A 13196-nucleotide genomic window follows, 5' to 3' on the forward strand; every position below is an offset into this window, starting at 1 on the left:
TTAATATCAGCCGACTGACTCATTTCTAAATTACTTTCCTCTGAAGGGAGTTTCTGGCCCGTCGGGTGGCGGCCACTCCTGAGCGAGCCAAGATGCCCGGCTATGATTAAGGAGGAAATGCTTTAATTTCATCCACTCTTTAATCATCGGTGTAATAAACTTCACGGATGCGTTGGAGGCCCCGCGCCGTGCCAGGCGCCGCTCGTTTTCAGGGAACGGCAGCAGAGGAGTTTGACCTGAGACGTCAGGTCATCTCAACCTTAACCTCTAAGATCTTACAGACCTGACGGGAGTGAATATATGGAAAGTGAAGAGTGCCAAATTATAATTAATAAAATAAATGAGTCATTAATTTATTAGGACTGAAAATAAACACAAATGAATAGATTTTTCACTTGTTTTTTTAATAAAAAGTTGTTAGAATGCTCTGAAAAGTTGCTAAATATATATGGAGAGTAAATAGTGCCACATTACAATAAATTAATTCATTATATATGCCTCAATTAAATGTTTTTGATTTAATCTTAAAGTGTAATTAATTTTTAAGTCAACAACAGGGCATCTTTATTCCTGACCACGCCCCTTCCTCTCATCGCCACACATGACCACGCCCCCTCCTCTCATCGCCACACATGACCACGCCCCCTCCTCTCATCGCCACACATGACCACGCCCCTCCCCCGGCCAAGGGTGTATTGTATTTTCTCAGGGGCAGTTTATTACACTTTAAATCAAAAACATTTAGGTGAGGCATATACAAGTAATTAATATATTTTAATTTGGGCTGTTTGCTCTCCATATATATTGAGCAACTTTTCAGCACATTCTACTGACTTTTTATGTTTTTTTAAAAACAACAATGACCGATCTAATTATTTTCATTCATTTCCAGTTTTAATAAATTAGTGACACCATTAAATAATTATTTCAGAAGTTATCTTACGGTAATCTGGCACGTTTCGCTCTCCGTAGAATGCTAGCGCTAATGTTTACAAGGAGAGTAGTTCTTCCTCTTCAGAAGCTGCACCTGCTGAAGCCCCAAACACTCTGCTATAGCAGGTATACATTATGTGGCTTCACATCACGAGTAAAGAATTATATAAATAAGGATAAACACTGGCTCTGGAACATGTTTTCCCTCTCCCTCCCAGCCCTCCTCTTCCCTACACGGAGAAGTAATGAGGGGCTACCTGTAATTACAAGCAGCTGCTGTCTTCCCTGACGAACGCTAATTGCCAATAATGATTTTGGAGAGCTGTAAAAATCCACCGGCTGACGCTCACTGTCTCTCAGTGGTTTGAGAAGGAGAATTAAAGGAAAGACGAAGTGAGAGACAGGAGTTTATTCTCCTCGCTGGCTGTGTCACAGTTGGGAGTGCAGTTTGCTAATTTCTGCTGCTGACATGTCGGAACCCTCCGTCGCCTGTTTGCCGTCCCGCCTCTGATGGCAGGTGGAAGCTAAAGGTCCCATCTGGGCGGTGCAGGCAGGAAGGCACATGCATGATTAACAACAATGCTGCTAATTTATGAACGCTGCTGTTTGGACGCAATGAAGACGGAGAATTAGATTAGGAAGGCAGAACGTTAAAGTATTTGCCCCCTTCCTGGTTCTCTTTTTGTTGTTTTGCCAAACTTGCAGGTTATAAACCGATGACCTCACACATCATGATGCTGCCACAGCTCCGGTGGCGTTTTGACACTTTCCGATTGTCATTACGTCAAAATATTTCAATTTTGTCTCCAAAATGTGGCCAAGATTATATTTAGAAACAGTAATCTGCCTTTCTGAGTTGGTTTTGGATTCCTGTTTTTTTTTTGTTCGTTTTAATATTTAACCACATTTTATTCTATTTTCTAATATTATTTTACATGTTAAGCATCTTGGATTGCTTTAATTTTTTCCTGGGAATTTTTTAAGGCATTTTCTTGTCATAAAATATTTCTAATGAAGCAAAAATCAGCATATTTGGTTTTGGTGATCAACTCTGCAAACATTAAATTAGTCGGACCTGTTTGTTCATGTTTACCTTGCAAATCTCTTCTGAGTTTCCTTTAAACTGTTTAAAACATTTCTATCTTTTTTTATTCCATAAATTCCTGAAAATAGCAGTGAGTCGGAGACAGACAGCAGTGAAATGCTGGTGCTTTTCGATATGCCAGCACGAACAAACACCCACATGATGGGAGGAATGCTTAAAGTCCACAACATGAAAGAGATCGTCCCAGGGTTTTACGGCGCGCCGGTTATCAAAGACATTATAAATCCAGGAAAACGTCTCAGTTCCCACCGTCCCTGATAAGATTTTATTGACCCAACTCTCAGGGTAATTATTAAAGAGTTTAATCCTTTTTATCTAAAAGCTTATTCGTGTTTTAGTTCAAGACAAAGTCAGAATTCAGTTCAGTTTTGGTTGAAATTCACAGCTCTCCTGTTTGTTTTTGGGCTTTTTATACATAAAATAAAATAAAAACATATATTCAGAAGACACTCAAAGAGAAGTGAAGCTTAATATTTTATTCTTCAGCTCTTTCAAAATATAAATCCAGTTCTCAGTCCAAAAATCAGAAATTTATATATCTACATTAATTCACCAGTTTGTTTTTTTATACAGAAAAATCTTTATATAGAAAAAATAAATGTTAAGTAAATAGATAACAGCATTTCAGATTTTATTTTTCCTCTTTAAAGCAATATGTATATATATATATATATATACATATGTATATCTTTTTTCATTATTTTTACAACATGTGATAAGGCTCTCCACCCTGGGCGCCTTTCTATCCAGGGTTGGAGTTTTTCTATTGCTAATGTGTATTTATAATGAGTAAGTAAGAAAATATCTCACAAAAACTGTTTTAAAAGATCTCTGATCAGTTTGACCCATTTTTATGTCATATTTTAATATGTCTCAATGCACAACATTAAAATTTTCTAAATCTAAAATTGTGTTGAAAAGAGTCTCAGTTCACGTTTAATCGGTTTAATTTAGCACTAAATAGGAATATCAGTGGTGGTAGACGGCCATGTTTTCTTACGATATGACACCAAAAGAAAACTTGTTTATTAGTGTCGCCCCTTGATTGAAAGGCGCCCAGGGTGGAGAGCCATTATTATAGTGAACATTTTTTACTTAATATTTATTAGTTTTAATTTATTTTATTTCTTGTATAAAAAAATAAACTGGTGAATTAATCTAAATGTTTTTATTTCTAGTTTTCGGATTACAGATTTACAGAAGAATAAAACATTAAACTTTTTTAAGTTAATGTTGAACTAAAACTTAAACTTAACAGTCAGAGTTTAGAAAACTCTGACTGTTTTCTAAATATGCAGTAGCATTTCTGTTTATTAAAACCCATTATGTTTTTTATTACGCTTCATTTCCTGGCTGATTTCCACTTCCAGCTCTATTTTTTTTTCACTCCAAAGCAATTCTAGGTCGAATTAGTAAAAGTAAGAACACATTTTATTACCTCTTTGTTTTTTAACTGTGTGGGTGGAAGTATTTTGCTGATCTGCAGTTTTATGAGCGCGTGGTTCGGTGAAGTCCTTTGAACGCACAGAACTGTGGGAACCTTTGGCAATAAAACGGAGCTTAACCTTATCTCTGCTGCCTTCGATGCTTTACGTGTTTATTGTTGCGCTCGTCACGCTGTTAATTGTTACACAGGTCTGACTTCCCTCTGTGGGAAAATCGTCTTGAATCCAACTCGTATTGATGCCACAGTCTTCAGAGGGTTCTATTGTAATTTTCAAAAGCAGACAAGAATATTACTTTGAGCTTTTGGGAGGCAATAAAACATGATGAAATCACTCGGTTTAATTGTCTCGGTTTCCTTTTAGCCCTGCAGAGCTCAGCTGCTCTAACTTTTTACCTCCTTATCTTTGTTTATTAGCCAACGTGGAAATCATAAAAATAAAATTTTTTATGTTGCATAAAGTTCAGGTGAGAATAATGACACAAAAGCTGCAATTAAATTAAATTAATATCATAATTTTCATTTGAAACCTCCCACCTGTAGGGATTTCTTCCACTTATTTAAAAAAACTGACAAGATATTTAGTTTTGTTTCATTTCTTTGCTCCAAAGATCCCTCCTGCTTTTTAAAGACTAAAACTTTTGATGAGTTGAAAACATTTTCGGTGTCCAAAGTGTGGCCTGGGGCCCATTTGTGGCCAGTGGACTGATTTTTTGCGGCCCCCAACTGCAGAAGTAAATTTTCACCAAAAACCTGTGAAATTTTCAACGTATTCTCAGAAAGTTTGTAGAAAAATCTTGGAAATTTTTGACATTTTTCTACAAGATTTCCAAGATTAAACTCGATTTCTGACTTTTTCGGTAGAAATGCACGACTTTTATTGCTGCAATGGCTGAAATACTCAGAAAATCTCTTTTTTGGATTTTCAATAAATATTAATTTCCACCAAAACATAAATTTTTTTTAAGAGTAACCTCAGTGTGTCTGCAAAAAAAATTAAAATGTTGAAAATGTTTAACTTTTGAAACTTTTCTAGAAAAAAGATTTTCTAGAAAATGTCTTTTTTTTGCGGAAATTTCCATTTTTAAAATAATCTATAATAACCCAAATGCACTGTCGTAAAAATTCCTTTGTGTCCAATAAAAAATAAAAACAACAACCTACTTTATTTCCTTTATTTTAGTTGCTTTGTTTCTGACTCGACGATACAAAAGGTTTGGACATCAGTTATAAAGTAACTTATTCTCAATTAAGGCAATAAAACTCCTGATTGCGTTGAAATTTGCAGCAACGAATCCCCTCGTCTCACTCAGACTTTCCTCCTTGAGTTTTTGTGCCGAACTCTTGAGGCATTTTCCCCTCAGCCAGCTCCTCTGAGTCTGATCGTTGGTATGTAATAAAGGGCCTGCAGCCTTTCCCTCTCACTGAGCAGTAAGGACCCATCTTCCTGATAATGCCATGCATGGATAACTGAGTGAGACGGCATCAGATACGGAAAGCAGCAGGCTTAAGGGAAATGAAATTTATTTGGAGGAAAGAGAGCGAGGGCGGCGAGCAAAGCGGCGGCGATAATTGAAACTGGGAGCGTTCGGTTGGGGAGAGAAATTGAGATGTTGTCACCAAGTTCTCCTTATCATCATCAGGACCAGCATGCAAAAGCAATTAAAGAGCCAAGAGAAATGGTGGAGGTGTACAGGACCCAAGAGAGCAGAACGCAACTCAACGAAGTTCCCCGGGGTCCTGAAAACTGGAGGCAGAAACGAGGCAGATAGTCCAGATTCTGTCGGGTGTTTTGTTGTTGCTTTTTTTTTCCCTTTTAGAAACAACAGCGAATGGATGCAGCAAAGGGAAAAACACAACAACAAAAAAACAGGTGAAGAACAACTGAAAACCGCTTCTATTCTGCTTTTCCTTGCTCGCGTTGCCGTGGCAACCAACTGACAACAGCTCCAAAAACCCTAAATTACATTCAAGTGTATCGATCAATCAATTATTACAAAAACGACTTAACACATTTCACAACTTTACTCCACATCGAGACCTGTTACCATGGCAACCGACTGACAACAGCTGCACCGAAGCAAACAAAATACCAACCACATTTCACACACACACGAAAAAAGTACGTAAAAATGCAACTGAAGAGCCAAAGAGAAGAGGTGGACGAGTTCAGCAAGTCAACCAAGTTCCCCAAAGTCCCGAAAACTGAGGAGGCAAATCCAGAATAAAACTCAGCTTTTTATCCTGATAAAACGTACAGGTTAATATCCAAAGTAAAAATCTTCAACTTGAGCAAAAACTTAAACTATTTTTGCATGTCTGCATGGATAATAATTGCGTTGAGCCCCAGAATGTGGTTTTATTTTCACAGTTAAAAATAAATCAGTGGCTGAGTGGAAATATGTGTCACATTATGTAGAGAGATGGAGCGAGTCCAGGCCAAGCAGCTCGGTTGGGTTTGGTTTCCACAGGAATCACATCCTCTCTGCTTCCGTTTCGTTCATTAACGTGAATCCGGTTCAGGTTTTCTTAAATAAACTCACATGTAGCACAAACTCAATAACGTAAATTATTTTTCTAATTTCTTCTGTTGTTTCATGGTAAATTAACTCAACAGTCCAGATTCCTGATTCTAAGTATATTTCACATGTGAATATGTTCTATTTTTATTCACATAAATATAAAACCATGATCTTTTAAATGACCATTTAATTAAAACATTTATCTTGAACATTAGATTTTCCCTCATAACCTTTTTCTTAAATGTTCCCTTAAAATAACTGACAACATATTTATTCAAATAAAAAAAATATCCTAATGAAGTTAAATAAAATACTAATATCTAAAGAAGAAGAAATAAGAAAATTTATATTTCTAGTTTGAATAACCAAATTTGTTCACTTACATTTACGTTACTTAAACTTTATTAAATATATTTTATAAATCCTAACATTTAGTAATGTTTGCTCATATATCACTTCAGGTCGGACTTTATTATTGGACTGGATCTTAAAATAATCTTAATCTTCCCCTCATGTTGGCATAGCGCTTTAGTGTTAGCTAAACTAATATCTCTGACTAGCGTTTTAGCATTAGCTTTGGCTAATTATAGTTATCTATAGCACTAGCTTAACTAATGTGCTAAATGCTTTGGGATTAGCACAGCTAACTTTTGTTTGGTTATAACTGGTGGTGTTTTTCTCTCTGCTCTTTTTACTTTAACCTCTGACCTTAGCTACATATTTTCATCCACACAGCTGCTGCTTACTGGATATTTAAACTTTTTCAGAGCATGTGATCGGCTGGTTCAATATTTGTGTTAAGCAGTTGAACAGGTGTCCCTAATAAAGTAGCTGGTGATTGTATCTATGTTTTGAAATTGGGGAAAAACTGCATAACTTTTGATGTGTTTCCAGTCCTTATTAAATATTTTATTTATCCTTTTCACAGGAATCACAGCAGAGAAAAGAGTCCCAACCTATCTGTGAACTGCTTTAGTTTTTAGTTTGTTTTAATTACACTGCATCCGAGATTGAGAAGCTGAGGCTCAACTTGGCTAAATATACGACCAAACATTAAAGCGCTAGAGAGATTCTTCAGTAGCAAAGTAGATAAAACAATGATGAAGGATTCCCAGGATGTTCTGGCGAACCTCAATAAGCTAAATCTTGTCATTTCCTTCCTCCAAATAGATTTTCAAAGGGGAATTTAAATGGGCCAACTTTGAGAGATGCCACGGGCGAGAACGCTCAAATTACCAACAATGTGGAGAAAAATGAGTCTGAAGGCAGACAAGAGCCATTGGAGGTTTTGAAGATGTGGGTAGACTGATGCATTTTCACAGACAATTCATCAAAAGCCTCTTTTTCGTAACAAAACCGCGCACCGGCCATTTCTTTCTGCTCTCTGTTTGGGAGAACGGCGTACGGCACCGGAGCGGCGTCAGCTTCTGAGATGGAGCTGCAGTTTGAGGAATGAAAAGTGAAAAATAGATAAAAGATAACAATAGAGAGAGAGAGGAGGGCAGGGAAACAAAGAGGGAAAACGGGAAGGAGAGGAGAGCAGCGCGGCGGCGGCGGCTCGGTGGGGGGGCCCATAGTAATGAACAGGTGGTGGGAGGAGAGAAGGTTAAGCCTGTTTCTGTGGGTGTCGTTGGAACCAACCCCGTGCTGCGTGGACAGATGTGTGGACGGGCCGCTAGCTAGCTCTAGCCGGCCCCCTCCCCTCCTGCCTGGACGCTGCTGCCAAAGCCCACTAGCTTGTGCTCAAAAACTCACTCATTTATCTGCCTTTGTTCTTTGTTATTTTTGGATTTGATTAGAAATCGTCTCCCTCCACAGAGTCACAGTCCCGTCTCCTCCTCTCGCTCGCTTCTGTCGCAGGTTCTGATGTTTCTGAGCTGGTCCGTAGGTTTTATCAGAGAATCCAGGTGTGTAACAGAGGCCTGCTGACAGGCGGCGAGGAACAGGGTGTTGTTGCTCAGATCTTTGTGGTTTGCTCATAGGAGCCGTGTTTGACTGCAGCCTGGATACGACAGGCAGATTTTTCCTCATCAGCTCAAAGGCCGACGTTTCAGCCGAATCCATCCGGGAACAAGCAGAGAGAGGGAGGAAAACTGAAGATCTCAGGATGATCCCAGCAGTCAGAGCGTCACTTTCAGGAACTTTCTTCACGTTGCAGCCATAAAATCCATCGAGTTTTATTGTGTTTGTATGTGATGAACCAAAACAAAGTGGTGCATAACTGGCAGGTGGGAGGAAAATGAATGCTTTAGAAATATTATTTTGAAAAGGATGTCATGCATTTGTATGACGGCATCGATTTATTAATGGTAACTTGTTTCTCTGCCATTAGCACATTTAGCAGCGAGTACATGAAGCTGATTGACAGCGCTAAAACCCTCCTCCTGACTCTTATTGGTTGTTTTTGGTGCATTTCTCCAGACGATGATAATAGCTCAGGAGGAGATTGATTGTTTTCAGAAATAATCTGCCTCATACTGTACTCTTACAAAACAATTTTAATAAATATGGAAAGAACAATATTTTTGTAAAAGTTTAAAAACTATCCGATACGATTTAGTTTTACAGAGAAAAGATCGGAACCGGGCTGAAAAAGTCGGACAAAAATCGCATTTAGCCGCTGTGTGAGCGTAGCCAAGATTATTGTTTTTAATATGTGAAAAATGTTTCCAAGATTCCTCTGCTTTGTCTGCCGCATCAGAATCTGTGCAAACATTAATTCTTGTTTTTAAAGCCTCAGAACAGGGGAACAAATGTAGGAAAACTGGACTGCGTGTTTGTGTGGCTTGGGTGGAAATCACCTGTGTTGGCACAGCAGAGTCTGTATTTTGTCAGTGCACAGAGATCTGGCCTGCACCTGTTGTCAGACACACACACACACACACACACACACACCAGATGAAAATCAGTCGACAGCCCGGCCAGCCTCATCAGATGTGCCCACTCCTGTTCCGTTCATTAACGTCCAACTGAAGGCGGCTGGCCCGCGGCCTGATGCCGGTCCCTCTCGGCTAAACAGCACCCCCACAAAGCAAACACGCCGGCAGAGACACGCAGCAAGAAAACAACAAAAATTTATTTAACTGGAAATCACGGCAAGCAAAAACAAGAGCCGAATATACGAGGAGGAACTTGCCGGAGGTTGGCGAGCGCAGCCGTAGCCTCGGTTTTTTGGAGGTCAGCTGGGAATTTTGGATTGGCGTCGACGGTGTGACGCCCACATGCTCTGCCCGTTCTCCCTGGGATGCCAGCGCCACCTGCTTACATTGTGGATGGCAGCTTTGTTGCCCAGCGGGAGGGCTGGATAGACGGACGCACAGACAACATGTTTCGGCTAGTTTGTTTGGAAACCTGCGGCCGCCCAGCCAGAGAGAGGAAAAACTTTGGGAGAGAGGGGCGAGGGAAACAGAAACAGAGACGGAGGGATTCTCTGGAGTTTGCCACGTCTTGCTCAGTCAGACCGATAAGACGATTAAGGGAAAGCGACCTGAAACGCCGACGGAGGGGATTTTCCTCGGCCCACTTCTCTGGCCACGGAAACCATGGTGGCGTCTCGCCATCGTAATGGCCAGGTTTATCCTATAATCACACAAACGCACAAAATCTATGAGAAATGAACATTGTCACATCGTATGAAACCGGAAAGGAAGCTGTAAACGTGGTGATTTTCCGAAGCATGAACTTTAATTTTTCCCACACAAACAACGACTTCGACTGACTCATAACCTCTGATGCAGCAGTGACGTTATTACCGAAGCTTTTTCCGTTTTATCATTCAGTCCCAACAAACAACAAGTCAATTAACCGAATGATAAATTAAAACAAACTCAATAGTTTCCATGATTTACAGTTTTCTCTTTTCTGGTGCTTTTGTCTCTACCAGACCTTTTGCTTACTTCATCATTTGTTTTGTTTGTTGTTTCTGGTTTTTTGTTTCTTTATTTATCAGTTTCAGTGTTAAAAGTTTATTAGAATTTAAAGTTTACTGATCTCTGACAGAACAAATTTGTCAAATTTGAAAATGGTCTCAAAACACCAATATTATTGTTTATCACAATAACTTCTGGGACAATTAATCGTGCAGCTAAATCTATTATCATGACTAACGGCACATGGTAGGATGGACGGAAAATTACACGCATTTTCAGAGATGATTTTTAAAATTTTCTGTTATTTTGAACATCACAGAGGCAACTAAATCAATCGATTAAAAAATCCTAATGCATTTTAATTTGGAGCGTGTTTAGTTGAAAAGCGCATCACAAAGCACACGGTTTATTTTAAATTCAAAAATATTTTATTGATGCAAAAGGGGAAATTAAATGATTAATTCTTCATAGTTATGGTAGAGAACCAGTTTTCTTTATCTCAAACTTTTAAGATCACAGATGCTTTTCTCTCCATTTGCTAATAAAATAGTAAAAACTTCATGTAAAGCTGAAACATCAACTGGAAGACTTGCAGCGAGTGTTGAAGTATTAATTCAACAGGGATAAATATAAATATACACAAATCATGATGCAGAAGGTAAACAAGTTGTAAACAAATGAGAAAAGACTAGAAGGCATCACCACTTTTACAAGGAAATGTGTTTATGTGTGACTGAGAGAGGCTGAAACATCTAAAACTGCTTGCCCTATTTTTAAGGAAGCGATTGGAGAGCAGCAGGAAAAGTTGCTGCTGCGTTTGTGCCGAGGTCGAGCGAGCGCAGAGGCCTGGGAGGGAAAGCACCTGCGGAGGAGGAGTGCGTTCTGGACCACAGGAGATAAAAGAGCCGGGTTTTCATCGCTTCCTGCAAAGGTAAAACTAACACAACCGCACTCTGGCTATATGGAGACGTAAGCGTCCGGTGTCAGAGGACTTTCTGAGAAGACGCAGTTTTTTTTAGCTTCACTCGAGGGTTTGACAGAACAGAATGTTTCCTTCTGTTGCTGGTAGGAAATTCAGCAAATAGAAACCAGCTTGTTTCTCTTTTCTGCTTTGTTTCAGCAGGTTGCAAAATGTCTCACCTCCTCTGAACAATCACTGAGTTTGTTTACAATCTAAATCACAATAATAATGGAAATACTTTCAACCTTCTTCGTGTTTTATTCACAGTAAAGAGAAGGTAAATATCTCTCAAATGCTTCACTGGTTATTCCTCCACAGACACGTTTAATCAATCATTAATATGCAAGTCTCTTCAAACTCACACAGCAGAAAGGTCAAAGGGCATCTGTAGGCCTCCACTGGAGCTTCACAACTTTCATCCTCCCTGAATCCAAATGAGGTTTATTAGGATGAAAAGTAGCTCAAAGGTACAGCATAGAGAATATAACATTATGAAAATAGAACAAAACTCATTTAAGCAGCAGCAGGTTATTGAAAAATATGATTGAATCATAAAAAGATTTCTGCTCTAACCCTAAAGATTGAGCACTAAACATTAGGTCTGCTAATGCTAAAGCGCTACACCAACATGGAAATTAGCAAGAGCTAACGCTAACACAGTTTATAGAGGAAACAAGGACATTTCTGAGTTTGAAAAGCAGAACATTTGCTAGAAAAAACAACTTAAAGTTTGGGATTCATCTCAGAAATTTCCAAGAAAAAAATGGAAATTTCTGAATTTGAAAAGTAAAACATTTTAGACTTTTGAAACTCATAAATTTCCCAGTTTTTTCTAAAAAATTTGTGAAATTATAGTAAAAATTTCAGAGTTTTTTCTAGCAAACTTTTGAACATTTTTCCAAAACTGGCTCCTGTTTTTAAATAGCTTTACAGTGGCCCTAACACGCCGTCATACTTCAGTCATTTTCTATCTTGTTATGAATCTGCCAGAGTTGGTTCCTTCTTTTCCAGAATGGGAGCCACCGTCAGAACAACCTGCGCATCACTTTAATCTTCCCCCTCAAAGGTTCGTCCTGAAATCAGGAGAAATGAAACAGAAAAGACGGATGGATTGATGCTGCGAGAAAGAGAGAGAGTGATCGAATCACGCAGCGCTGCAGGAAGTCTTCCTCCCGTCAATCTGAACCCACTCAGCTTCCTGTGCAGCAAACCCGATTAGCTGCCTCTCCTCCGACGCTGGTGCGACTTTAAAGGGGGATGTGGGGATAATATGCATTATTACTTTTATCCAGTAAGTGAGGCGGGCCAATAATTGGGCAACGCTGGAGTTTTATTGTTCCCAGCTGCTGCGGTCATTACTAAACGTCAAAGAGATGCAACATTTCCTGTCGCTCTAACGACAGTAATCACTTCCCTCTCTCCTCTGAATACTCTGCCGCGCATCCTGGCCGTGGAAGGTACGGAGATGAGACTTCTTCATCATCTTTATTGGATTCGTCCCGCAAACCAAATCATGGTAAACACACACTGCATCATTTTCCCATATTTTCTCATATAGACTGACTGCCTCGCTGCAGCTGCTCGAATTATTGGCTAATAATAAACTTCTACGTCCGTTCTCGGAGATGTTCCTGCTGAACTCGAGGAGCGAGCTGAATGTTTTCCCTTCCTGTCAGGCAGGTGAACGCCCTGCAGACAACAAACCAACAGAGGAGCTCTGTTTTTAGAGGCTGGCAGACGCTTCACAGGTGTCACAGCTCAGGTGAGAAGAAGATCTGAGGGACGAAGGGTTGCAAGCCGGCAGCGCGACTTCATCTGAGAGTTATGTTCTTAAACGAGATCCAAATATAGATCCAGTTTGGGTGGAAGGAAGGGGTTTGTTTTTTCTCCAATAAATCTTTGAAAGGTTCTGCATTTTGTCTAACAGTGGCTGCAGTTTTCTACAAACAGACAGAGAACGTTGTTTTTACCATTACAAAGTTGTAACATACATAACATGTATATGTAACATACATAACATGTATGTTACATATATGAAAATGGATTACAGTGAATCTAAGGATGTTCTCCCTCCTGATAGACTCAGTTTGTTTGGACCAGAACTTCATCAACCGCTCCATCTACAGCCACTGTGATTCTCTTCCTCTCTCTTGCTAGGGTGAGGCTAGCACATTAGCTTTGGTTGTATTTACTCAGAATGCCCTGCTCTGTAGTCCACTTCCTGCTTTTAGAGCAGTCTTCGGTCCGCTTGGTGTTCACATAGGCATTCAAACTGAACCAGAGTTCACTTCAACTGAACCCAGACTGAACTTTAGAGGACCAGAGTTCACTTCTCTATGCAGGGCATTCTGGGTAAACGCAA

The 13196-nt window shown here is 39.5% G+C and overlaps 2 long non-coding RNA genes across 3 annotated transcripts in view; one reads left to right on the top strand and one right to left on the bottom strand.

Annotated features, from left to right (window-relative positions):
* Positions 1-5507: 5507 nt before the first annotated feature.
* Positions 5508-13041, top strand: LOC114134739 (uncharacterized). Its single transcript, XR_003593453.1, has 4 exons — positions 5508-5742; positions 10652-10804; positions 11846-12350; positions 12511-13041. It is a non-coding gene; the product is annotated as an uncharacterized LOC114134739 (long non-coding RNA).
* The window catches only part of LOC114134738 (uncharacterized), a 76882-nt gene continuing 72247 nt past the window's right edge, over positions 8562-13196 (bottom strand). The window contains exons 5-7 of one of the 2 annotated variants that reach the window (XR_003593452.1): positions 11790-11907; positions 11197-11258; positions 8562-9583 (exon numbers count right to left, since the gene is read on the bottom strand). This is a non-coding gene — a long non-coding RNA (uncharacterized LOC114134738). Of the gene's footprint in view, positions 9584-11072; positions 11259-11789; positions 11908-13196 lie in introns of those variants that run through there. The other variant, XR_003593451.1, reaches the window with a different exon arrangement.

Source organism: Xiphophorus couchianus, chromosome 19 (assembly GCF_001444195.1).
Source record: "Xiphophorus couchianus chromosome 19, X_couchianus-1.0, whole genome shotgun sequence".
Classification (NCBI taxonomy): Eukaryota; Metazoa; Chordata; class Actinopteri; order Cyprinodontiformes; family Poeciliidae; genus Xiphophorus; species Xiphophorus couchianus.